Raw genomic sequence first — 26,543 nt, forward strand, 5'->3', positions numbered from 1 at the left:
TGAGCCATCCCCCCAGCTCCTAATAACGTACTTATTGATTATTAATGCAATGCAATCATTCTATGTAAGTCTCTTCTCTAAATAGAAGAATGAAGAAAATTATAAATATGAGTTTGTTTCCCTGAACATGAGGTTGGAATGAAGATATTTTATTTTTATTGGAAAACAGTGACAGAGTTCAGATATCTTTGTTTAACCAAATGGAGACCTTAAGAAATTCTGAAAAAAAAAAAACCCAAAACTATCTTTTGAGATTAAAAGCAAAAAGGTAGCCGTGTGTCAGCCTGCTCACAGCTGTGTAAAGTATAACTGTGGACGGGTGCCCCAGGACCTTTAGAGACCAAACGTTCCAGTGTGATTGTGAATGGGACCATGATGGTTCTCAGAACTTAGGTTGAGCTATTTCTGGTTTGCACCCTTGGAAACATCTAGATTTTTGTTTTTAAAGGATGCATTAAAAAAAAAAAAATCAACACGACAGGGCCAAAGGCATCTGTAGACGAATTCATCAGAATTAGAGTTCCTGAACTAGACAGGGACATCTAAATAACTCGTGTGTGAGCACGAAGAACCTGTGGATGTGTGGCTGGTTCTGTGGTAAAGTGGAATTAAGGGGGCTAGTCGGCTGACCTTGACATGAGGAGCCAGGATTGCTTAGGGGTCCCGCATAATCACAGGAGTTTTCCTGAAGTGGATGGAGGCAGAAGACCAGGTTAGGGTGGTGGTGTGTGATGAGCCTGCTGTGGGGGAGAGAGGAAGCAGACACTCTGCAGAGCAGTGCAGCCTCTGGACTCTGGAAGAGTCGGGAACATTAATTCTCCCCTGGAGCTTCCAGACATGAATGCCTCCCTGTCAGCGTCGTGAGTTTAGCTCAGAAGGACCCTTTCAGACATTTGACCTCTAAAACTCTGATTTGTGCTGTGCAAAGACACAAAGTTTGTGGTAGCTGTCATAGGAAGTGAGTGTGTGTGCCCACACTTGACAGCTGTGCGTGTGGACCATCTACGTTTGAGGATAATCTCTTTGCACAAGTATTTTTTAGTGCAGTTTTTTTGTTTTGTTTTGTTTATTTGAGACAGGGTTTCTCTGTGGAGCCCTGGCTGTCCCAGAACTGTCTCCGTAGACCAGGCTGGCCTTGACTCACAGAGATCCCCCTGTGTCTGCCTCCGGTGCCGGAGATGGAACCGGCATCCCTAGCCTAGTACAGATTTTTTTTTTAACCCTTGTGGAAGAATCCATTAAGACTATATATTCAGTGGTGATCTAATTACATCTTAAAATGTAGAATAGTAGAATAAGTTCTGAAGGAAGACAGTAGCTGAGGTACATGTGTAACTTTAAAAACACTACATTTATTTCTTTATTATTTATGTGCGCGTGCATGCGTGCGTGCGAGCGCACACGGGTGCGTGGCTTGGTGCAGATGTGCAGATCAGAGGACAACTGCAGAAGTTCAGTGTCAGCACATGTGGCAGCAAGTGCCTTTACCTGCCGAGCAACCTCTCTGGCCCTGTATTATGTAACTTTTAAAGGAGATTAAAAACCTTAATAAAATTCAGCTCAAGCTTTTGGGATGCCGACTCCACGACTGGGCGGGTCCTTTTTTATCCTACTCATGATTCTGCTTTTTAACTTTCCTGAGTCGAAGCTTTTGGGGAATGCAATACATTCTGCTCACATATCCCAGGATGGTGTGTGCTCTTCTTCGCAATGCTCCTGTGGCCTTGCCCTCGCCTTTCGCAACCCTGTGAAAAGTCCCAGGGTTGCCTGTGTGGGCATGCTGTCCTTGGAGATATCCTGACGCTGCTGGCAAAGTTGTTTCCAGCCCATGGGTGGAGCCAGGCGCACAGAGAGTGATCTCAGCCCTATGTGGCAGTGTAGTAAAATAAATAATGCATGGATGTTACAGAACGCCCAGGGATCCCAGCCACTCTGGCCGAATGTTTCAGAATATAAAACGCTAATTCAGGTTTTAAAAGGAACATGTTGCTGTGGCCCAGTTACAAGTTACAGGCATAAATTCTGCTCAACACCTGACACCTGTTAGGATGCCCCAGCTGCATATTTCTGTAGTCTATGGATGGTCTCCGTGAATCATTTTTCCATACACCTACCAGGAGAAGATGAAGTATTTGATGACAGATACAGTTTGTTCACGGGGAACATTTTTCAACACGAAATGGGGAATGGTCTTTTGTTTTTCATTTGGCGTCTCAGTGTTTTTTAGTACCTAGAAATTGAGGTTTTCAGAAAGAGGTTATTGATTAATGGTGGAGTTTGATGATTTGTAGTGTTTCCCACCATCTCGGTTTTTTCTTTCTTTTTCTTGCTCTTCTGCAGTGCATGTATTGAAGCCGGAGTGTTTTACACACTAGGCAAGTGCTTGACCACAGGGCCATATCCTCAGTCCCCCGTTATCATTTTCTAGTTAGAAATAATATGTATTTCTAATATATATTAGAAATATAACACACTGTAACATAAATATGTGTGTGTGTGTGTGTGTGTGTGTGTGTGTATATATATATATATATATATATATATATATATATATATATATATATAATTAGTCACTGTCTTATCTAGATCAGGCTAGCCTTGAACTTATTACATAGCCAAGGCTGGTCTCAAATCCTCCATCCCCCTGCTTCATGCTCCTGAGTGCTGGTGTTATAGATGTGTGCCACCGCACCCATGTTAATTGAACTGTGATCCCCACCCCTGACCCCCCCGAAATGTGTTTTTAAGAGCATTTAGGACACCGAAATGGTACAATGTAGATTTAGAATTAGGGGGTGACTAATGATGGTATAGCTTATTTGGCCCATCACCTTATCATGGTTGAAAGAGCAACCTCATAGGCAATTTTGGCATACTGTATTAAATAGATTTATAAAGACAGGTTTTCGTTACCTATAGCAGTCACTTAGAAAATTGATGGATTATTGTGGAGAATTATTTTAAAAGCCATGGACCTAGTGACATGTGCTGCTGCTGTTTGCTTTCTTAGTGTGGTCTTTCCTTGGGGCATAAGGGTGTGGTTACATGGGCTGTGGTTAGTTATCTCGTTCATTACCAAACTGGTGTATTCTAGTCTCTCCTTTAAAAAAAAGCAAAATCAAGCTACATCAGATTTATTGCATTTTACATATTTTGTTTTTCACTACTGTGGGATGATTTTGTTACGGTGGTCAGGAAAAGCACTCGGTATGTAGGTAGTTACCACGAAGAGCAGAATCATTTTGGTTTATGAAGTTGAAACCGGACTGTAAATGTCAAGTGATTATAGGCGACAAACCCAGTGGGAGTTGAACTTAATTTCAGAAGCAAAATATCCTCTTTTACGTAAGGTATGATTTGTGTTGTCTGGAAGGCTCTTCTTCATTCACATACCCGCGTTGCTCACTCACCCACCTCCTTCATTCATGCAGAGAACACTAAACAAAAGAGACAAACTCTGAGTCAACAGTCAACCAACTGTCGAGTGTCACGACACCAAGTAGAAGAATGGCGTTAGTCAGAACATTGTTTCTTCCCCAAGTGACTTTGGAAGCGTGCTGCTTTATAGAGCTCAGCTGCTGCTGCGTTCAGAGAAGGCTCTGAGCAGCATGGCAGCTACTGAGGGTCGTGGGCCTCTGTCCCGCTTGTCTGCTGCAGGAAGACGAGGCCCTGCTTCTGGAAGTCTCTGCCTTCTTTTCTCATGACTTGGTAGCCTGTGTCAACCTGTGATTTCAGTCTCTCCCTCTGCAGTGGATTCTCCTCTCCCAACATCTCAAGTTAATAAGGAACTCTCCTTCTGAGAAGCAGAGACAGCCTTCCCTCAGCTGTGCTGCTCCCACAAGGCTGCACCCCTCTCCCGCCTCCGAGGCAAGCCCTGGCAAACCTGTGCCCTCGCCTGCGTTTCCTCCCACTGACTCATTTCCGGCAGTGCTTTGCAGTCGACCTTCCGTCTTCACGAGACCGACTGCTCCTGGTCACGAAACCTGCCCTCTTGTCTCAGCCATTCTTGAAAGGCCTTGTTCCTTCCTCCTGGCCTCAGCCTTTTCCCTAAAGCTCTCCCTGTCCGTTCTTGTTTCTGGCTGGGTCCTGTTTTAATCTTGTGACTTTAGTGGCTACTCTTCCTGGCCAGTGCCTTGCAGACACTCCCCTGCAGTCCCGACTCAGGCATCGTCTCTGGTTTCATTCAGCCAGGCTGCCTTTCCTACCTGGAAGGTTGGCCAGCACTCACACCCAGTGTGTGTGAAGCTGGTCACACTGCCTTTGCCCTCGGATCCTCCCCTTCCTGTGACATCTCCTTTTGCTTCTGGTCTTGTCCTCCCTCTGTTGCTCCGAATGGAGGCTCAGGGTCACCCAGCCATTAGCTACAGCTCCCCACCCCTCTTTTTTTTTTTTTTCTGAGACGGCTTCTCTGTGTAGCCCAGGCTGCCCTCGAACTCACTCTGTAGACCAGGCTGGTCTCGAACTCAGAGATCCACCTGCCTCTGCCTCCTAAGTGTTGGGATTGAAGGCGTGCGCCACCACACCCAGTCAGCACCCTTGCGTTTGGATGCTGTTGGAAGTTACCATTGCAGAGCCGTGCTCTCTTTACCCACAGGAATGTGGTGGCTGGTCTCATCTTTCAGCCACCCCCCCACCCCACCCCCTCCCCCTTCCAGAGCTTTTTGGGTCATTCTGCATAAAGCACGAAGCCCTTCTCTGTCACTGTGTTCTCTGGAGCATAAGACTACTACCTGTGGGAGGGTTCCCTAGGCCCTCGGGAATCTGGTTACCATTTTCCATGTCTGTCTCCCCTTTGATTTTCAAAACTCTGCTCCAACCAGTGAAGTCACTTTAGGAAAAATCCCAATGGCACACTCTTCAAAGGATCCGCAGTCTCTCTACTTAGCACTTCACTGCCATCCCAGCACTCCAAGCCGTCAGGATTTCCTGGACTCCCGCAGCAGCCCTCTCTCTGCCTGGCCTGTAGATGCTTGTGCCTCTTGTAGTCAGTCTTCCACGTAGTACATGGGATTCCCTTTACTTTCTCTCCTCCTCCTCTTCTCTTCCTTCTCCTCCCCTCTTCTTTAATGGAGTCTTACTAAATTGCTTCGGGTAACTATAAAATTGCAGCCCTCCTCCCTCAGCCTTCAGAATAGCTGGGCTTACAGCATGTGGCTCTGTACCAGATGGAGCCTTTAAGGGTAAAACTTGGCTTAGAGTTCTATGGACATAGAATATACACCATTCTCTCTGTTTACAGCCCTCCAGTGGCTTCTGTCTAACACTCAAAACAAAACTATCAATTATTTATGGTGAGTCCATACTGAATCTTTCTCAGTGGGGGCATTCCTTCCTTCCTGACATCCGCAAGGAAGGCTTAGAAATTAGTCGTGGCTTCTTTGATTGTTTCAAGGTGATGTTATTGGATGTGATGCTAAAAGGGAACCGGGTCATATCATTGGGCCAGGAGTCAAGGTGCAGACATGTGATCCCTCACTTAGGAGGTTGGGAGCATCCTGCATTTGAGGCCAGCCTGGGATAGCTAGTAAGACCTTTCAAAACAAGCACTATCATCATGCACCAAGTGCTAATGGTGCCCTTGATTGAAAATACACTTCTGCTGCGCTGGCCTTCTGGCTCTTCTCAGAGCAGAGCAAGCCGTTCAGCCTCAGGGCCTTTGCATCTGCCCCTTTCTCTTTCTTTGGATCATACCCCCCTTTTGACTGAAATCTTTGCTCCTCCCCCGCACTGTCTTCCTGTTGATCACTCTTAGAGAATTCTCTCTCCACTCATCGGGTCCTCCATTGCTGCATGTATGTTCTTAGTACTCGTCACCATCGGATGTTAACGTCTCTCTTTCTACGTCGATCCGTTTTGTTTGGTGTTGTTTTTTCTTTACACTGCTAGAAAGAGAGTTCCACGAGAGGAGTGACCCCCAGGCCTGTTCCAGGAGATGTGTCTGTAGAATCCGGAGCGCCCGTGGACGTTTGTGGACTGAGAGGGTGGCCGTGTGTCTGGCCCTCTCCTACCGTGTGCTCTGGTGGTTTTGCCACTGAGTGCCCTTTACATGCTTCAACCCCCGTCCAGAGCCGTTGTGTCCTCAGGCTGCTTTCTCTCATCGTGTCAGCTCCTCAGAACTTCCTGGGACACTCTCCGTACCTCTCAGATGTGCTCCACTCGGTTGGGGAATGTGGCTCCCTGTTTGTGTTTCTGTCTTGTCTCTGGTCAGGCTCAGTGACCACCTCCATCCTGGCAATTCTATGTGGAGATGACAGAACCAGGCATGCCATGGACTTTCATCACTTGTCAGTCAAATTGGTGTCCTTGAAGAAGTGCCCCCTGGAAGGCATTCATGCCAGGAGACCCAGGGACATTGCCTTAAAGGAAGGGTGATTCCCTTGAGAAGTTGGAGGTAAAATAGTGGGCATTTGAATTTTGCAAGGCTCTCGAATTGCCAAAGCCATACGGGCTGCTACAGTGTGCCTCCTACAGATCCGCCCGAGGACAGTGAGGTTGTCCATGCTGGCGTTTATTGGCTTCCTAGTCAGACAGTTGATAATTCCCCGTTTCTGGACTGTGTTCTCAGCTGAACTCAAGTATTAGGAGGGTGGCTCGGAGCAGGAAGGACTAACCATGCTCCATGCAAAGTTAAAGTGTCACAGAGTCGTTAATGCGGGGTTTATTTTTTTCTCACTTTTAACTGTAAAGTGCATTTTAGAAGGTGAAAGATTAACAAGGAAAGCAGTAAACGGGCTGAAATTTGTCCTCAGCTTACCGCTCTGCTTCTCCAGGAGCAGACTTTGTTATTACTTTATGGTATTTACCCAAGAGTGCTGCTAATTTGGAATTAAATTCGGTTATCTTAAGTTTCTGTTAGGACATTGTCAAAGCACACGGAATAACTGTTGATATATCCTTTCAGAATATAAGAACCTCCCCACCAAGGGTGCTCTATCGCAGAGGACTTTTGCCTTGGGGTTGGCACCAGGCCAGCCTTACAATAACCAGACCATTGAGTTGAATAGGTATTGTTATCGCATAGCAAATATCCATGCTTGATAATGTTACAATGGAAAAGAAAACTATTGTGAGTTTTTTCCTTTTTTTTTGATGGCTGAGTGGAGAAGGCTTACTTCTTGGAGGGGGTGTTTTATGAGTTGAGTACAGTCTGTTTACTTACTTATGCAGGAAGGGTTGTAGTTTAGCTTAGCAGTTCATTCTGTGTATGACGTACTGACTCTGGGCCCCTGTAACAACAGGCTTTTAGAATGGTAGAGTTCAGATATTTCATGAAGAACGAATCTTAAAATTCTTGGCACATTTTAGGGGCTAGAAGGTGAATAGTTACGTCGTTTTGGGTTGCACGGATGCATTCCTGTAGTATAAGGCATAAAAGATGTTCCCTTTAGTTGTAGATTTTAAGGTGTGTCACAAGGAATGTGGTACATACATGCTACAGTGAAATGCTCTTCATGAAAAGCCTTCTCGCCTAAAACATGCCTTTGACTGGACCTCCCTAGCCCGTGTTAATGTTTTCTAATGTTTCTCAAAACTGTTGTCAGCATGACAGATTATGCTGTTGTATATGAAATTATATGTTGTTTTTCTTTGATGAGGATCAAACCCAGCAAGTTGGACAATTTCAAGCTTTATTTTTGTGGAAATTACATCTTAATGCTTTCCAAATCCATGTCAGCGGGACGAGGACTCAGCTGGCTGATTGTCTATCACAGTTGATTGGAAACATGCATTTTCTTTGGTATGTCCAAATGACTCTCAGAGTTCTGTTTATCAATGTTGTCAGGGGCCGAGAGTGGGAGGAATCTTCCACTTGAAAGGAAAGTGACAAAGAGAATAAAATCATGGTGGCCTGGCCCCCAGTTCCTCTTGGTGCTGTGAGGATTACCCTTGCTGACTGGAGAGCTTGGAATGCTGCATCAGCCCCCAAGCAGCCTCGTTTCTGATTAACTGCTTCAGACATTTCCCCGTTAAAGTTAACTTGTGTTTCAACTGCTTCAACACAGTGTGTGCAAAGACCGAACACTTCAACTGAAGCAGAACTGGTTTTCTGCCAAACTTGCCTTGAAGGCTAGTTTACCCTATGCCTGACCTCCAATCTCATTAATTTTAACGATAATCATACCTTTTCAAAGACTGTGTGCTTTTGTGTGGGGGTGCATGTGTGTGTTTGGGAGTACATGCATGTGTGTTTGGGAGTCCTGTGTGTGTATGTGTGTGTGTGTTTGTGTGTGTGTGTTTGTGTGTCTGTGTGTATATGAGTGTGGAGGCCAGAGACATGCCTTGGCTGTCAATCCTCAGAAGCCCCCCACCTAGTTTTTGGAACCAGGGTATGTCCCTTTTGCCTGAAGCTAGGCGGGCTGGCCATGAGCCCAGGAATCTGTTTATCTCCACTTCCTGGGTGCTGGGGTTCTGAGCACTCGCCTGGTGTTGTGAAATGTGGTTTCTGGAGATCACACTCAGGTCCTTGTGCCTATACACAGAGGGCTTCACCAACTGAGGCATCTCCCTGGCCCATGACTTTGTTCTTGAAGATTCTAAATGCAGTTTCATGTAGATGTAACGGTCTTATTAAATAAGAAACACAGAGCCAAATGCAGAGTTAAAAGCCCAAGAGGTCAGAGCAGTAGCTAAGAGCTGAGACTAAAACCACCTTCTTACCACCCACTGCTGCTGCTGCTGTCCTTCCCCTGAGAAAAAGACCTACTTCCTGTGTGTCTGTCTTTTTATTGACTTTCTGTCCTGCCTTCTCATTGGTTGTAAACCCAACCACATGACCTCCTCATCACTGCCTGTCTATACAGACCTCCAGGTCTTCTATGGTTGTTATTGAGATTAAAGGCGTGTGTCTCCATGTTGGTGGTATCCTTGAACACACAGAGATCCACCTGTCATGTGATCAGGATTAAGGGTGTGTGCTACCACTGCCAGACTTCTGCTATGGCTTGTTATTAGCTCTGACCCCCAGGCAACTTTATTTATTAACATACAAATAAAATCACATTTCAGCACAAATAAAATATCACCATAGTTTCAAATTCCTGTTCACTTTGTACACCAATAAATACGAACAGGTTTTATGTTCTCGCTTGGTGTCGCACCGAGGTGAACTGGAGAGACTGGGGTCAGCTGTTTGATGGGAGATGCTGAGGGACTGAAAGTCTGTCTGATTGGACCCCAGGCCTGGCCAGGTACCCAGACTGCTGGGAGACTTCCAGTACTGGGAATTACTCTAGTATCTAAAAAGCAGACAGTATCTGCACTCTTGGAACAAAGCCTGTCTTCCCGCGGCCTGTACCTGCCCCGCTCCCCACCCTTGCCAAAACACACGCTCCAGAAATATTAGAAAAATGAAATTGCATTCTGCGCAGAGAGGATCACACGAAGTTCATTTGGCTCATTCACTTTTGACTGAGGAAAGCTAATGTAAATATTTAATCATAGAGCGTGTGAAATGACATGCATTTAAAATGAAATTCATAGCTCATCAGTGTTCATGCGAAGAGTCAGCAGCTATCTATGGGCGACCTGATGATTTTCTTCCAGCTACATGAAGTTCTTAGTAAAGAAGGGGAAAAATGTATCCATTTCAGTTTTGTTACTATAATAGTCAAAATCACTTGCTGCAGATAACAAAACCATTTCCTGCCTTAGTTAGTTGTTTCTCAGTTCCAGACAGGCAGATGAGTCACTTTGATTTGAAGTAATTTCATTGAGGCAGAAACACAAAGTTCTTTTTTTTTTCCCCCTCTTTTCTTTTTCCCTCCCTGTCTTTCTCCTAATTTAGATGACCACATGCTAATTTGAATTAACTGCCTGGAATGTGGTTGTCAATAAGGACCTTTCTATCCGAGAGTTGTTGTAAAGTGAGAACCTGGTGTAAAAAGTGTGACGTAGGAGTAAAGACTTTATTTTAAATGGAGCAACAAGCAAATATTTGGTTCTGATGCCGGCTCGGTGAGAGAGGGTTCCCTCCTTCGGAACACACAGCGCTGGTGTTAGCAGCTGGAACACACAGAGTTATCAGAACAGCCGTCTGCAGGCCCTCAGCCTACACACAGGCCTGAAGGAAATGGAAAACACCAGAGAGAAGAACAAACACCCTTCTGCACCGCCCCTCAAATATTTGGTTAGAGATTTCGGAGGAAGGGTATGAGTTTTCTTAGCAGATCATTTGGGGTCCTTTGAAATAGTTTCTTTTTGTAGGCAAAACTTAAAAATAAATTAATGGCCGGACGGCGGTGGCGCACGCCTTTAATCCCAGCACTCAGGAGGCAGAGGCAGGCGGATCTCTGTGAGTTCGAGGCCAGCCTGGGCTACCATGTGAGTTCCAGGACAGGCTCCAAAGCTACACAGAGAAACCCTGTCTTGAAAAACCAAAACCAACCAACCAAACAAACAAACAAAAAATAAATTAATTAATTAATGATTCCTTGATAATCTTTCTTGAATATTTTCTGAAACAGATCTGTAGTTTTCTGCACTGAACGGATGTCAGCCAACCCTCTCCTGACGAGCTGTGGTTGACGTTCTGTAGGTTCGGTACTGCAGTGCGGCAGGCAGGGCCAGAGTCTGTTTCTTCCTTTGACCTCTGCCAAGGTCAGATTGTCACGTGTTGCCTCTTCTACTACTGTCGGGCTTCCATCAGTGACTCCTCCGTTTGACTAGTTGAAGAATGGGGTAACTAAGCTTACCCTGAATTCCTTGCGCTAGTTGAGAAATGGGGCAGTTAAGCTCACCGTGGTGAATTCCTCGCCAGGCTAGGGAGGACTATGAAGGAGTTGCCACGTGGAGGCTTCTCGGGGAGGAGGTGGAGGTCACTGGACTGGAGTGGGGACCGTGCTGCTTTTCTCCGAGCGGTTTTGGAGCGGGGGTTCTCAACCTGTGGGTCGTGACCCCTTGGGGGGGGGCGTCAAATGACCCTTTCACAGGGGTGGCATACCAGGGACCCCGCTTATCAGATGTTTATACGATGATTCACAACAGTAGCGAAATCACAGTTATGAAGTAGCAACGGAAATACTTTCATGGTTGGGGGTCACCACACCATGAGGAACTGTACCGAAGGGTCGCGGCATTGGGAAGGTTGAGAACCGCTGTTTTAGACAGTTGGGCCTGTCAAAAGTGTGACTTCTCCATCCTGCAGCCATGCCTTGAAAGGACAGTTAAGACCCAGTCACCTAAAGGGAAGTTACTTCCAGATTACTTTTACTTAACAGTTTCTTCTTTTAGCGCCTCTTCCCATTAATTAATGAACTAATTTCTTTCTTTTTTTTTTTTTGTTTTTTTAAAAAAAGTAAAAAAAAAAAAAAATTATGTGCATTGGTGGTTTTCGTACATGAGGGTCCCCGGAACTGGAGTTACAGGCAGCTGTGAGCTGCCATGTGGGTGCTGGGAATTGAACCTGGGTCCTCCAAAAGGGCCGCCAGTGCTCTTAACCTCTCAGCCATCTCTCCAGTCCCCAATGAACTAATCTTTATATTTATGGAACCCAGCACTACTTCCTTTGCCTACGAGAGCAGCTCAGTGTTTTAACCAGCTTGTAAACGGCTAATGCTCTTGTCATGGCCCAAACTGGGCTAGCAAGCCCCGCACACAGGGCTTTTACTCGTGGTTAAATAATGCGGACTGGGATCGTGAGTGGTGCAGATTCCTTCAGGTGCATGTTCTGCACACTTGCCTGGGGTGGCGGGAGTGGCTGAATCCAATCTCACGTTTCTCCCTATCCAGGGAAAAGTAGGTTTATATCGGGGTGTGCGTTTTGTTTCTCTCTGGAGGCAGATACTATACATACATATATGTGTATATGTAAGTCTCATACCCACATACACATTTATAAGGCTGTGGAACTTGGTTCTGGCCTAGACTCTGCCTGCTACTTGTTCTCCAGGGACAGTAGCCATCACATTGAGTTCATTTTTTTTTTTTTTTTTTTTTTTTTTTTTTTTTTTTTTTTTTTTTTTGCCAGTGTGGAGGAGAATTTGTCGTGTGGCAATGGTTTGGAAGGTTCAGGGACATTGAAGAGACCCAGTGATTTTGATCAGTAATTCTAGAAAACATTTTTCAAAAAAACTATACTTTTTTTTTTTTTGTCTTTTTCTTTTGAGACAGGATCTCACCATGTAACTCTGGCAGGCCCAGAACTTACTCTGTAGACCAAGCTAACCTAAAACTCAGAGATCCTCCTGCCTCTGCCTTCAGAGTGCTGGGATTATTAAAGGCATGTGCCTCCATGCCGGGCTTCTTTCCGAATTATGCATTCCTGTTTTAGACAGTCCCTAACGCTGTTCAGAGCCCCGGCTGCGTCCTCTCCCCCACCCTTCAAAGCCGAGCTGTCTGTCCCCTGTTCTCCTCTTAATTACCCTTGAATTGCAGGCCAGTGTCTTAGGCCTTTTGCTATTGACTTTCCTTAATTTTGTCAGCTGTTACCTTACCCTTATTATATATATGTTCCTTAGACCTGGTGACTACCGCCCCCATCCCTTCAAAACTTTATTTCCAAGCCGATGTGCCCCCAATGCTGTTTCCTCCTAATCTAGCCTCGCTTAGTGCTTTGTTTAACTAGGGGCAGAGTTGGCCTGGACTGGGAGGAATGAAGCCAGCCAGCAAACCAAACAGCCGCGTTGCTGCTTTGCAAGCTTGCACATTTGAGGAGACGAGATACATTCCTCGTGATTGGGCCATGCCACGTCCCGTCCTGAGGAAATCTTCTGTTTTGGACTGTTTTGATTTCAATGACATGGGAAAATGTTAGCTCGCATTTTGGAAAGTGTGTCAAAACACTGAAAACTTCTTAATCACGGGAGCAGACTCATGGGAAATCCTGGACATGCTCTCTGGTCATAAAGGAAAGTCGAATCCTGGCAGGCAAACAGATGGAGCTGGAGGAGGCCATAATAAACAAACCAGACCCAGGAAGTATGGCTTGCTGTCACATGTGGGAAGGAGAAAAAAGGAACAAGTATAAAATAAAAACCAGTCCTCTCCACACCCCTCCTTTTTTTTCTTCCCTTTTCTCAAAGCCCAGGCTGGCCTTGAACATCTGATCCTGGAATCTGAGTCCTGGCATCACAGAGGTGCACCACCATGCCCAGCTCCAAAACCAGATATCCTTGGCAGTGAGTTTGGCTGGACCAGTTCTCTATTGCTGAGCCTCTGGCTTCCAGTTTGCTTCCAAGGCCGGCATGTCCTTCTTCCCCTTGTATTTACTCCGGGTCAGGTCTGGGGCTAGCCCTGTCCCGCCTGCCCGTGTCCAGGCTTGCCTGTCATCAGTCGGAAGTATCAAGCAGGTTTTAAATTCTAAACTAAGTTTCTTTTATTGAGGACCACAGGGAGTCTGCAGAACAAAGTACTAAGTGGTATTTAACTTTACGATTTTACGATGTTAAACATGAACGTCAGTTACCAGCTTTTCTTATATTCTGGTTAGGAAGGCATAAAACATGTAGTAATATCACACTGAAAAGGCCCCTCTGTGCGATAGAGTCAGGAACAGCATCCATTGAAATGGGGACCTTGGATGAGGCTAGTGAGATTCCGTTTGGCTGGCCTCTGGCAAATTTCCCTGGCGCGAGGTGAAATAGAATTTTAGAATACTTAGAAACCACATGAGTACATCATGAGTGATTTCTATCTTGACCTTTAATTTTGAAAACCATCTCTAGATATAGACGTTGACTTGAATTGTATGAGTTTTCTACTTCTCAAACTTTTTCATTGTGCCGATGTGACAGACCTTCATCTAAAGTCTCTGTTGAGAAGGCAGCTTGGTGCTGTTTTGGTTTAGTTCTTTTAGAGAACGGATTGAAAAACCTGAGTCCTTCAAATCCAGGGACAGTAGAGACTTTTCTTGGGGTTTTAGGTTCAAGGACATGCATCTTAGTTAGGGTTTCTATTGCTGTGATGAAACACCGTGACCAAAGCAACTTGGGGAGGAAAGGGTTGATTTGGCTTACACATCCACATCACTGTCCATCATCAAACTGAGGACGGGAACTCAAACAGGGCAGGAACCTGGAGACAGAAGCTGATGCAGAGGCCATGGAGGGGTGCTGCATACTGGCTTGTTCATCATGGCATGCTCACCCTGCTTTCTTATACAACCACCAGCCCAAGGATGGCCCCACCCACAATGGGTTGGGCCCTCCCCCATCAATCACTAAGAGAACACCCCACAGGTGGATTTTATGGAAGTATTTTCTCAATTTCGGTCCCCTCCTTTCAGATGACTCTAGCTTGTGGCAAGTTGACATAAAACCAACCAACACAGCATGTGGTCTATTTTATTTTTTTATTTTCTTTTTCTTTTTCTTTGCATTCTCTTTCCGACCCAACTTGTTCATTTTGGATCAGTTCATTTAGTGCAGGTTGGGAGGCACCCCCGCCATAGTTCTCTTCCTCGTTCTGTGATAAACTGGCGTGACAAAAGCCCATTTCAAGATACCGTCCATTGAGAGGAGGAAGTCAAGGCTGCAGGAACTTGAAGTGGCTGCTCACCTTGTATCCAGAGAGCTGGATGCAAACTACTAGTGTTTGGTCTGCTTCCCCCATTTTACAGGGTCCAGGAACCCCTGTCCCCCAGTTAAGATGGGTCTTTCCCTATCCATGAATCTAAACAAGATGATCTGTCACAGGCAGGCCTGTGACTGTAGACTCCGTCACGGTGACAATTAACTCACCATGCCCAGCTTAAGTAATTCTTGTCTTGAGGAAACTGATAACATGGGCGCATCACACACAGAAAACAATCACGTGAAATTACGGATTTTATTTTGGAAAGAAAATGTTTCATATGAAGTCAGAGTCTTTCTACTTTGGAATTCTTTTAGTTTTAAAAGAGACTTCACCTCTCTGGTAAATAACAGTCTTCTTGATGTTTCACTGTAATTTGGACAATTGGGTTTATTCCAAGTGCTGCATCCTTTTAGACATAGTTATGGGCTTAAAAAAAAAAATCTACAGCAATCATATAAACTGCTTTGTCTTGCTGTGAATCAGGACATAAGGTTTTGTTTCAACTGTAAATGCTCCTTTGTGGTAAGAGAATGAAATAAATAAAGGAAACAAAGGTGAGTAGGAGGGACAGAGAATTGAGAGGAGAAGGTGAGAAGGCACAGGGAGGTGCCAGTGAGGGCGGAAGGCTAGATAGGACCTATCATAATGGAGCGATAGCGGAAGGCAGGAAAGCCACGCATGTTCACTGTGTATCGTGATTTGCGCTAGCTCTAGCACGCGGTATTATGGTTCTTATCGTCTTCTTTCAAGGGCAAGAGAGCTGGTGTATCTTCACATTACAGAGGAACTAGGTTTTGAACTGATCATTTCAGGTTGGTATCTGGTGACTCACCATGGACTAAGCTCCACCTTGATGATGGATGCTATCATACAATCTAGACATCATTCCTACCTCCTGCACTGTATCCCGGTGGGGAAGGTGGATAAGTAACTGTTCCCTTACGAGGCTGGGTTATCCCTGCTGCAGACTTGGGGTGCAGAAGGAGAAGTGGAGCCATTGACAAGCCCTCAGTGGAAACTGGAAGCCTGCTGAGAAAAAGCATCCTGAATAAAGGTCCTTGTTCCAGAGTTGACCAAGACAAAGACCACACCCTTTTCTTACAACACACAGCCTTACTTTGTATGTTGTTTAATTTTCAAGTCCCTTATTTTCCTGCCACAGTGACGTCTTAATAGAAGTTTGCAGATCTAATGGGCAGATCCTTGGGCCTCTCCAGCCAGCTTAGTTTACTTGGCAAATCCCAAACTAACGAGAGGGAAAAGAAAATGTGAGGGACCCTGAGGAAGGTCACCCAAGCTTGTCCTCTGTCCTTCATATGCCCACAAACATTGACACAAGCACACCCAGAGAGATGGGTGGATAGATAAATGATAGATGGATGGATGGATAGATGGACAGATAGATAGAGACAGAGGAGGAGGGAGTGGGGAATTTTTATTAATGCTCAATGGCTTCTGAATGGTTATGAGTGCGTTTTGGCCGTTTCTCCTTAAATTACAAAGGACTTGCATTGACAAATGTGTAGGTTTCTCTGAGCTGGACCTGAATGAAAGAGAGAGGAAGGTGAGAGATGAGAAGTCCCAAGGGGGGTTTTAGGGTACATGTTTGGTACCATCTCTTGCTCTTTGGGTGCCAGGGTAGAGTGAGTATAATTAACATAGCCAGCTGTAATCACTGGCCCTGTCGGTTCTATGTTCTTCGCAATTAGGAATGAAGACAATTCTATACTAAATCGTTAGGGCAGACGTATGTGTCCTCCTGTCCTACAAGAAAGTAGAATTATGGTATTGAGCTCACATTCCCCCCCCCCCCCCCACTGTTTCTTTTGCTGATACGGAATTTCTTTCGGGCCTATGAGTGAAAGTGAGGGAAACCAAGGGCACCGTGGGGGTTTAGTGGGTAACAAAAGGATGAATGAAATTCCTGTAGAAGATAAAGTGGGTGGAAGGCCAGAGGTCATTTAAACTCTGGACAGAAACTGCTGTTACTTGGGGTCAGCCAGTGTGGGGAGGGAGGGAGACTGTGGGCAAAGGAATGTGGTTTCTTTTTAATGGAAACAAAAACCCAAAATTTGAAGCCTTAAATAAGCAACTCTGGGCTGGGTCTTTAGACTTCTGAGTGTTTTCTTTCTCTCTCTCTTTCTTTCACTCTCTCTCTCTCTCTCTCTCTCTCTCTCTCTCTCTCTCTCTCTCTTTAGTTTCCTGTTTCATCCTGCCTCCTGCATAGGGTCTCACCTACAGATAGGAAAGCCTGGCAGATTCCAAGAGAAGTCTCCGGGTTTTATTCGCTTTCCCCAGGCCTAGTGCCCATCTTTGGGGCAGGATCCACCCACCCCGTCAGAGCTCCCCTATGGAGTCACCAGGCCTCTGATCTGCAGCCAGCTCTGTGGGAGGGAGGGGCTTGCTCCTGTTGGGGCCTCTGGAAAGCGGCACCTGTATAAACAGCTCAGTCTCTTGCCCTCTGCTGAGGCTGAGCTGTTTCTGACCTAGGAGACCGGGAGTTAAGAAGAAAGGGAGCTTTTGGCTAGGTGTCTTCCCTTTGCCAAGTCCTGCAGAGCCACTCTGTAACTGGCCCAGCCGTCACATTCCGCCACCATTGGGTTTATCTTCACAGCAAGATGGGCAGCAGCCAGAGCCCAGAGGGCTGCACCTTGCAAATGTAGAGGACCGCTATGGAGCTGACCACGTATGACAGACAGAGCCGCAAGCTTCTGGCATCTCTCCAGGCTATTGTTGACTCTGAGGCGGATGTCCAATCCTAAAGGGTCTTAGTGCATTGTTGAGACTTGTTTGAAAAATGTAGGGAATTCCGTTTTTTGGATGGCATACTGTGTAGAAGTTAGCAGGTCCATTTCTTCTTAGACTTCGGATCTACTCACTTTGTTATTAGGATGCCCCACGGGTAAATTAAAGCAGTACTAAATGTGATCTTCTTGTGCCTCTCATGGCTGGAGTGTCTTCTACTGTGTATTCTGAAAGGATTGGACCATGGAGGCTTCCAAGGTCCTCTGTGAATAATACTGCCCATAGCTTTCCTGGGACGTTTTCTAATGTCCGTACTATAAAGTGACTCTTTTGAGGGTACTGTCGACAGACCCCTGGCTGAGGCAGGTCACTAAGCTATTGTAACGCACATGAAGACAATGGACCTTCACTGACCCATCCTAGATGGAGTTTCTATGGTGGTCCACATTGGACATTCTGCCGTTTATAGCAGTGAAGAGTCTCTGGGTTTTGGTGTATCCCCTCCATGCTCCTTCCTGACGTCCTTTGGTGAAGGTTGATATTCCAGGGCTGCTGTTTAGCAAGTTCCTGAAAGCTTCCAGTTTGAGGAGGCTTTTCTTTAGCCAGTATCATAAATGTTACAGCACTTGCTGAAGTTTCCCAGCTTCTCACTGTTTATCCATTCAAAAATATGAGCTGGAGCTGGGGAGATGGCACTTGCCATGTACGCTTGAAGACTTGAGTTTGACCCAAGAACCCATGCGAACAGCCTGGCATGGTGTGTGCTTGGGGAGGTGGAGCCGGGCAGATCTCTGGGGCTCCCTGGCCAGCCAGCCTCACCTAAAGTCCCAGTGAGAGACGCAGTCTCAAAAGAACAAGGTGGATGTCTCCTGAGACATGATCCCTGAAGCTGGCCTCTGGCTTCCACATCCACCTGGGGGCAAATGCTTGTAATCCTCAGCTAGCTGGAGTGCTGAAGCCGGAAGGTCCTGAGTTAGGCCACTCTGAGATACATAGCAGGACTGTCTCAACAAAACAAACAAAAAGAAACGTTATTCTTATCGTGTTGGCAGGAAAGGAAAGAACAAATTGCAAAAGGCCCCAAATTCTGGGTGTGACTGAAACATGAATGTCCCTGAGAGATTGCGGCTTCTTTTTTCAAAGATCACTCTGCCAAGGCAATGTCAGATGTCATTTAGTGGGGTTAGCTCTGCTTTCTTGGCAGGCTGTGTGTTTTGTGTGTGTCTGTTCTTGTTAGGAAATGCTTTGTTGTTGTTGTTTTGAGACAGTGACTTACCATACAGCCTTGACTGGCTAAGAATTCACTGTATAGATCAGACTGGCCTGGAACTTGTAGCAATCTTTCTGCTTCTGCCTCTTGAGTGACGGGGTCAAAGGCACGTGTCACCATGGTGGGCTTGGTTAAGCAATCGTTTAAATATTCTTGGGATTGCCTTCTTTCCTTCAGTCAGAAACATTTTCATTCGGCCCTGGTCGGGTGTTGTTGGTGAATTCTGAGAAAGGGAAAGACAGAAATGAATTAGTCCAGCTAATGCGGTGGTCTCTCTCAGACAACATTTTCATTCGGCACTGGTGGGGTGTATTGGTGAATTCTGAGAAAGGGAAAGACAGAAACCAATAGCCCAATTAATGTAGTGGTCTCTCTCAGACTTCCTGAGTGAAACAACACGTGGAGGATTTTCCCCACCAGGTGAGTGTCTGTCAGCGCTTTGATGAGAGCAAATGCCTTAAAAAATAAGCCAAGAAGGCCAGACACTCTGTGGGCAGTGCTCTGCTGTCCTGCCTCGGGCTGTTTGTTTGACATGCCTGGAAATGTGCCTGCATTTTTCAGTGATTTGATCTTATTTTCCCTAACTCAATTATTAACAGAAAAGAGAGAGTGGCCTGGGAGCATTTCCCAGGCTGATTACTGTCTTCTCAATGGGATTACAAAGCTATAAATTAGTTTCCTTGATAGAAATCTCACCAGCCATTTCTGTTTCTCCGAAGACACACATGTGGTGTTAATTTTGACCTGATTCATAGGTCCTCTGATACCCCGACACAGAAAGCATCCATAAGAAAGCTAGACTTACTGGCATTATCGTTTTTATTGCTCTTGCCAAAGGAATACTGTGTACTAGATCTGACTCTGGTTTCAAAACAAATGTCACAAATTTAAAACATTGGACTTAGAGGAACGTAAATAGTGCATTTAATGAAGCTGTTCCCCCCCCCCCCCCCCCCGGGCTTCCTCCTGACCCTGTCACATCAGGTAATTCCTTTGCTGGTAATGTCCCATGTTACTGTAGGAACCCTCCTTTGCCTTGGTTCTCTGTGAGGTGAGTGACATGGAGGAAGACATTTCACTCCCTTGTAAAGTTTTTTTTTTTTCCAGTCAGTCAGTCAGTCAGTCAACTTCTTAATTTTAAAAAATTGGTTCAAATGACAGAAACAAAGTAAATGTGGGGTCATCCTTGCACGATCCCTACCACGCGCTGTGAGGAAGCTGATGCCTTTGATGAGGAGGAAGTGTCTAGTGTTCATTATCAAGGTTAAACACTTGACTTCATCCTCTGCTCTGAGTGATTGAAACATGAATCTTGGCTTACTTGGGAGAAGTTTAGGGGTTGCTGGAGGAAAGACGTATTGTGCTATTTGGTCATAAAAGTATGCTGTTTTGATTGGGAGGGGGGGGAGTTGATAAAACCTTGGCAGAAAATGTAATTTAATGAAACACACGTTGGAAGTTTTGTTGACTTAGTGTGATGAAAAGAAGATGTGCACCTCAAAACTTAAACAAAATAGTAATTAAAAAAAGAACCCTGCAGTACTTAAGACCTTTGAGCCTGCGTTAAGGGAACCCAGGGGAAACGTTAGGGGATATAGTGTTACATTTGGAGAAGCTAATTCTTTCCTGAAGATCATGCTCTGTGTGGGGTTTGCTTGTTTTGGTTTTCCCATCTCATGTGACCATCCACGGTGAAGTTTCCTTATCCTCAGAGCCTTTCAGGGTGAAGTAAGTTAGAGCGAGGAGCGTGAAAGGCGTTTTCTGAATGCTTTTTGTGTGCCAAGAGTATGCTGGGCACTCTCTTCACCACAGAGCTGTGGGCTAAAAAGTATTAATTCCTACTTGGCAAAAAGCCACCATTCAGGGTCACACACCTCGTTAGTGCCATCAGACTCTCAACCCTAACTGTTTAGCACCAAGGTCTAGGTCCTGTCTTTTGTAGGATGTTCCTTAATGTGTGACTTCATGGAGCCCCATGCCTCTGCTGTCACTTAGAAGTGGAGAAGAGCCCGTTAGGAGAGTGTGTCTCTTCACAAGAGCTAAGGAAAAGCTGGAGAGCTGGTGCAGTAGCTAGAGTGCTTGTCCAGCATTTGTCACGAATGGGAAATGGCAGCACAGACCTGTCATCCCAGCTATTGAGAGATGGAGGCAGGAGGATCAGACGTTCAAGACTATCCTTGGCTGCATCCTCGGCTTGAGGCTAGCTCGGATGCTGTGTGACCCCGTTTCAAGGAAGGAAGGAACGAGGGAGGGAGGGAGGGAGGGAGGGAGGGAGGGAGGGAGGGAGGGAGGGAGACCAGTCATTCATACAGCAAATATTTTGCGCCTTTCCTCCCGACAGCCAGCTCCCCAAAGAGTTCAAGAGGAGACGCATTACTATCCATACAGAACGCTCCATTTTCCTTTTATTTATTTTATTGTCTTCTTGCTCAGAAAGTGCGCAGTTGTCAATATTTCGGGTTCCTTTTAGTGAGGACTACACCAGCATTTCTAACGGTCAATTCACTGACCTCTACGTTAGGCGCAAAGTTGAAATATCCAAGGGCAGCAACATAGCTACGCAATTCCAAAGTGTTGGGCTTCCTCTGGCTGGAAAGGGCTTCATGATGTTGGTAGATGAAATTATTATTGTGCTTGCTTTTGTAGAAACAGGCACTTATCCAGGCATGGAATTAACTGATACTTTGGTTTCTGAAGGTAGATATTTTCTTCCATTGTACGTTTTAGAGGCTCAGACAATTGTGACTATGCTTTCAACCCAAATAATAATTATAAACAGGCTGAAACTGAAGACTTTGTATTCATTTTAATTTATTCTTTAGCAGGAGCTACAGATGAGATGGTGCACTGAAATAGCACTGCCCAGCCTGAGCCTGAGTTCTCATCCACACAGAGACCTACTGTTTAAGGCTGCTAAATGTGTACTCTATTTGCCTGGGTGTGTGGGCACAAGAGAAATAGAGAGGGCAAGCATCGAGGTTGATCTTGTGCCAGGAACAAGACCTCTGCTGAGGTTAGTAAGCATTGAGCTGGAGCATCGGGTAAAAGAAGCGGTTGTTGTTAGAGCCCAGGCACGCACGCTGTTCCTGTCCTTGCAGCACGAAGGGACACTGTGTTGCACAAAGCAGGCCCCTCGGCCTTTGCAGAATGAAGACAAAGATGCCATCCATTACAACTCATTGTTCGGGCTTGGAGATGACTAAGTTCTGGTGGACCCTCACGGTGTTTGCCTTTGAGCTTATATCGGTCCAATGCTGGACTAGGCATCTGATACACGTCCTGTCATTTAATTCCCACGGTGACCTTATGAGATGCCTTGGTATCTTTGAGATGGGCAGACCAGACCTCGAGAACGTTAGATACCGTGTATCTCACAGCTAGTGGAGCCTGGACATGAACCCAAGTTGACTCTCCATAGCAGGAGCCTGGCTTCTTGGTTTTCCCCTGCTTGCCTGTAGTGATGGATGGAGAGCGTTTCGCTTGAGACCTCATCCTCAGCGCTAAGAATAGTAAATCTTTGGTGCACTTGGGAAAGAATAAAATCAACACAGTGGCTCTGCCGGGAGATGGGAGCTGTGGGAGAAGTCAGCGGTGTTTTCTCTCTGACATCACAGGAAGTTGCCATGGAAATGATTATGGTATTATGAATACAAAATTATAACTTTGAGCAGGAAATAAGCTGCCTGAGGAGGCAGAACACCGAGGCACAGCAACGCCGTTGTCATGAAAATGCCTTTTAGGTTGTAGATGAACAGATTTAGCAGCATGAGTTCTGAATGCCTGGTCTCTTTCAACATTCCCGGAACATCAGTGTTAAATTATTCTTTTAACTCTCCTCGATTTTGTTCCTGCTTTCAGAACTTGTTGAAAGTAAAAACAACTCCCATGTGTGCCTGTGTGTTTTTAGTTTAGCAAATATTGTTTTATAAGACCCTCCTTGCCTCAGCCCCTGTCAAACCCCTTCTTCGAAATGTTCCCAGTGGAGGCACACTGTTTCCTGGCTTTTTCATCAACAGACCCACTGCAGAAGAAGTTAGGGCTGGTGTTAGTTAATGGCTAAAGCCAACTGTAGCAGCTGGACTGAAAGGGCATGTAAATAAAACCCCAAATATAATTTTTCTAATAAGAACTTCAATTCCCAATGTCATTATCCCTGTTGCTCTTTGTGAAATAGGATGCTTTCCAAAGATGTGTGTTTAGGAAATGTTGATCATATTCTAAAACTTACCATAGGAAAGATGTTTCAGGTTGCCAGCCACCGGAAGTGGTGACATTGGCATCGGCCATTTTTCTTTATGTTCCGAAGTGTGGTGTTTTTATTTATTTGTCTTACTGGGTTTTGCACACACTGAAGAGAGCTGTTCTCTCGCTGGTGGCATTTTGAAAAGGCCCTGTGTTCTGCACAGGCACTTTATAGTTAGTTGTTCTGAGCTACTACGCTCTAGAACAGTTTCTCAACCTGTGGCTCCCAGCCCCTTCATAGGGGTCCCGTACCAGATACCCTGCATATCAAGTGTTTCCATTACGATTCATAACAGTAGCAAAACTACACTTACGAAGTAGTGACAAAATAATTTTATGGTTGGGGGGTCACCATACGTGAGGACCGGTATTAACGGGTGGCAGCATTAGGGAGGTTGAGAACCACCGCTCTAGAAGCTTCGTATGTGAACCACCTTTCTCATTAAGCTATTCTGGGATTTACCGGGTCTTCTCAGTCTGTGAACAGGAAGAAAATGGGAGGAGCATAAGCACTAACAGGGAATTTTCAAATGGTGAATGGGTGCTGGGAGGGTAGCTCGGGGATAGATCCAGTCTCCAGCACTGCTAATAAAATAAACAATGACACACATATGTAGTCGGACGGGTCACAGTGTAGGTGACAGTGCATCCCATGTCAGTAATAATAAGATGCATGGATGATAATTGGAGTTATATTTGGAGCATGCAACTTGCCTATAAATCAGGGAAGTTACCATTCAATTTCAGACCATTACTGATAACTTATTTCATTGTCCCGTTCTGCCCATTCTTTACCATCTTATGTTTATCATTCATTTGTCTTGTAACAGGAGTTTACAGTCCGTTGTATAAGTGTGAAGTTTTTGAAAACAGCAACACTAGCTGGAGCAACTTTTACAAAGTCCAGTGTTATCTTTCCAATTTATCCATGCTGCAGTGAGCCTGGCTCATTCCTACTGACGTGTACATTTCCTTCCCAACTTTTACTCTGACTCATGGGTTGTTTGGAAATGATTTACAATTCTCTAGCAACATATGGGAACTTAAAATTCATTTCCATGTTCTTGATTTTTTAATTGCTTTGTGATTAAGGGACATGGTCTATATAATATCTCTTCTTGGAAACTCATTGAGACTTTTTGTGGCTTAACCACATATAATGTTTAGAAAATATGTACATGAAAGTGATATTAAGGTTAGACTTGGCACAGGCCTGTAATCCTAGAACTCAGAAGGCTGAGGCAGGAGGATTGCTGCAAGTTCTTGGCTAGTCTGAGTAATCTAGTGGGTTCCTGGCCATCCTAGGCTGCAGTGTGAATGAAACTTTTGTCTCCAAAAACAAAACAGAAAGCAAGCAAGAAAAGTAGGACTACATGTGAGCACCCCATACTCTACTCAAACATGTTTTAGAACCTCCTGCTGCTAATGGATTCATTTCTTCATGTTTCCATTACAATTTGCTGTACACATCGATAGCTGGGATTTTTGGTTTCTATGTAGTTCAGGCTAGCCTGGAACTCACTATGTAGACAAGGCTAGCCTAGATATGTGATCCTCCTGCCTCAGGCTCCCAAGTGCTGGGCTCATAGGCGTGTGCTGCCACACCTAACCTCCTGAAGCTATTCTAATTGGGATATATATAATGGAATTATAGTTTTCCATTAAAATCTTAACCATAGATGATCTCTATCTTTTTTTCTTTTTTCTTTTTGGCGGCGGCGGCGGCGGCGGCGGGAGGGGGGGATCTACTTATAAAATGGTAATAATGTGAGTGTTGGACTTTATTAGGTTCTTTTTATGCTTTTGTTTTTCATGTCTATGTTTTACATGAGTTTCTTGCAAATATGATATTGCTGGATTTTTATTGTGATGCTTTTAAAATACATTGTAGTCTGATGTTTAACTAAAGATTAGTTTGCAGTTGTCTACTCTTCATCATCATCATCATCATCATCATCATCATCATCGAGACAGGATCTCATTAAGTAGCTCTCGCTGGACTGGAACTCACTCTGTAGACCAGGCTAGCCTCAAACTCACAGAGATCTCTGCCTCCTGAGGGCCACCACGCCACAGTCATCTCACCTCTCTGGCCATCAGGCTTGCTCATGTTGTCTTTCTTTATCTATTATTGGTAGATTTGGAAGCCTTGATGGACGTTCCCAACCACTTTCCTTAAATGTCTTAGTCTTCACGTACTCTCGAGTGGTATGCCCCGAAGGTGAGATCGCGTGTTGTTAGTGTATCCCCTCCCTCCACTGTGACTGTGACTCAGCAGCAGATGTGAGCTGACGTGATATATGTTGGTTCCTGGCAAGGCTCTTTGGGAGTGCTTGAAGCTCATCCTGTACCCCACTCCACCTTATGTCTCAGGATGCAAAAGACGGGAAAATGCTAAGAGTTGAGTCTCACAAGAAGAGTAAGAACTGGAGTCTCCAGTCTCTGTGTAGAAGAAAACTCCTTGCCAACTGGTTGTTTAACCGGAGTGAGAATGCTCCGTGAAGCCGCTGAGACCTGGGGCTTGTTTCAGTGGTTGGTTCCCCCAAATGATGGAGAAATCGTATGCCGATTCTCTGGTGGCACCGCGAACACTAGAGTCTAAATTGAAACCCAGTACTAGACTCCTCTCTTGAGGGGCAAAGATCATAGAGCATAGCTCCAGTTGCTTCCTACCCACCTCACAGACGCTTCCTACTCACCTCACAGACTGTTTACAAACACAGCCGACCAACAGAAAGCACCTCAGACATATTATATAATACGCACGCATATGAAATAACATGTGGTTAGCTTTGCCTTCATTTTACAAACACACAATCTTTCCTTTCCTGGTTGCGGCTGAGACCTGCTCTCCCAGGGGCCTTTGCTCTCTTGGAAGCATGTCCTTCTGACACTGGGAGGTATACTGCTGCTAATCCTGTCTCTGTGTTTTCATCATTTCACACAGACTTTATCTTGTTCTTAAGTCTGGGCTGGCTTCTTCTCTTTTAACACTCTAAAGACGTTCTCACAAGCCTTTGGCTTCCATTGTTTCTGTTGAAGTCTATTCCATCCTGTTTGCCATTCTTTTGCTAAATTATGGGTCCTTCCTGAACTTTTCTGTGTTTGGTACTTTGGGGGTTCATTCTAATGAATATCAATGTGAGTTCTTCTTACATAGCCTCTTTAGTATTCATTTTGATAAATGTACATTTGTAAAAGTTTACACAAATTGATGCTTCCAAAAAGATCGTTTGGTTGATTTCCATAGAGAATGCATTATTCCTAATAAACGTAAATTTGTTTAAAATATACAAATCAGAATGCATGACCTGGCTCTTTTATTTCTATTTAGCATAAAAAGAAGGAAATAGAACAAGTACATGTACTTTGTGGTGTTTACAAAAGAGTACATTTTAGAGCAAAACACTGTTGTGAATGTAACCGGGCTTCTTAGGGATATGCATTGTACTAGCCTTGGACAGTTAGGTCTTTCATCAGGGTTTACAGTGTTAAAAGCTGTAGCAATCTGAAAAACAATTCCTGACCATGGAAAGTATATGAAAGGTGGTATCATACAACCTTGTACTCTTCTGTAACTTACTCAACAATTAAATCATTGGATATTTTATCTCGGTCAATATCCTACAGTTAACAATTTTTAGGATATATCCCCCGCCCCCCTGCATGCACTCTGTGTATGTGTGTGTGTGTGTGTGTGTGTGTGTGTGTGTGGTATATGTATGTAAGGGGAGACGTCATATGTCCTTGTGTGCAGAGGCTGGAGGACATCTGA

General features: G+C 45.0%; 1 protein-coding gene and 1 long non-coding RNA gene across 3 annotated transcripts in view; one reads left to right on the top strand and one right to left on the bottom strand.

The window, feature by feature from the left end:
- Positions 1-26,543, top strand: part of Sh3rf1 (SH3 domain containing ring finger 1) — a 161,151-nt gene that overhangs the window by 45,451 nt on the left and 89,157 nt on the right. The window lies entirely within an intron of this gene.
- LOC131894074 (uncharacterized) lies at positions 16,771-22,118 on the bottom strand. Its single transcript, XR_009374836.1, has 2 exons — positions 21,037-22,118; positions 16,771-18,749 (listed from the first exon to the last, which is right to left on the bottom strand). It is a non-coding gene; the product is annotated as an uncharacterized LOC131894074 (long non-coding RNA).

The sequence above is a fragment of the Peromyscus eremicus genome, chromosome 17 (assembly GCF_949786415.1).
Source record: "Peromyscus eremicus chromosome 17, PerEre_H2_v1, whole genome shotgun sequence".
In the NCBI taxonomy this organism is placed as follows: domain Eukaryota; kingdom Metazoa; phylum Chordata; class Mammalia; order Rodentia; family Cricetidae; genus Peromyscus; species Peromyscus eremicus.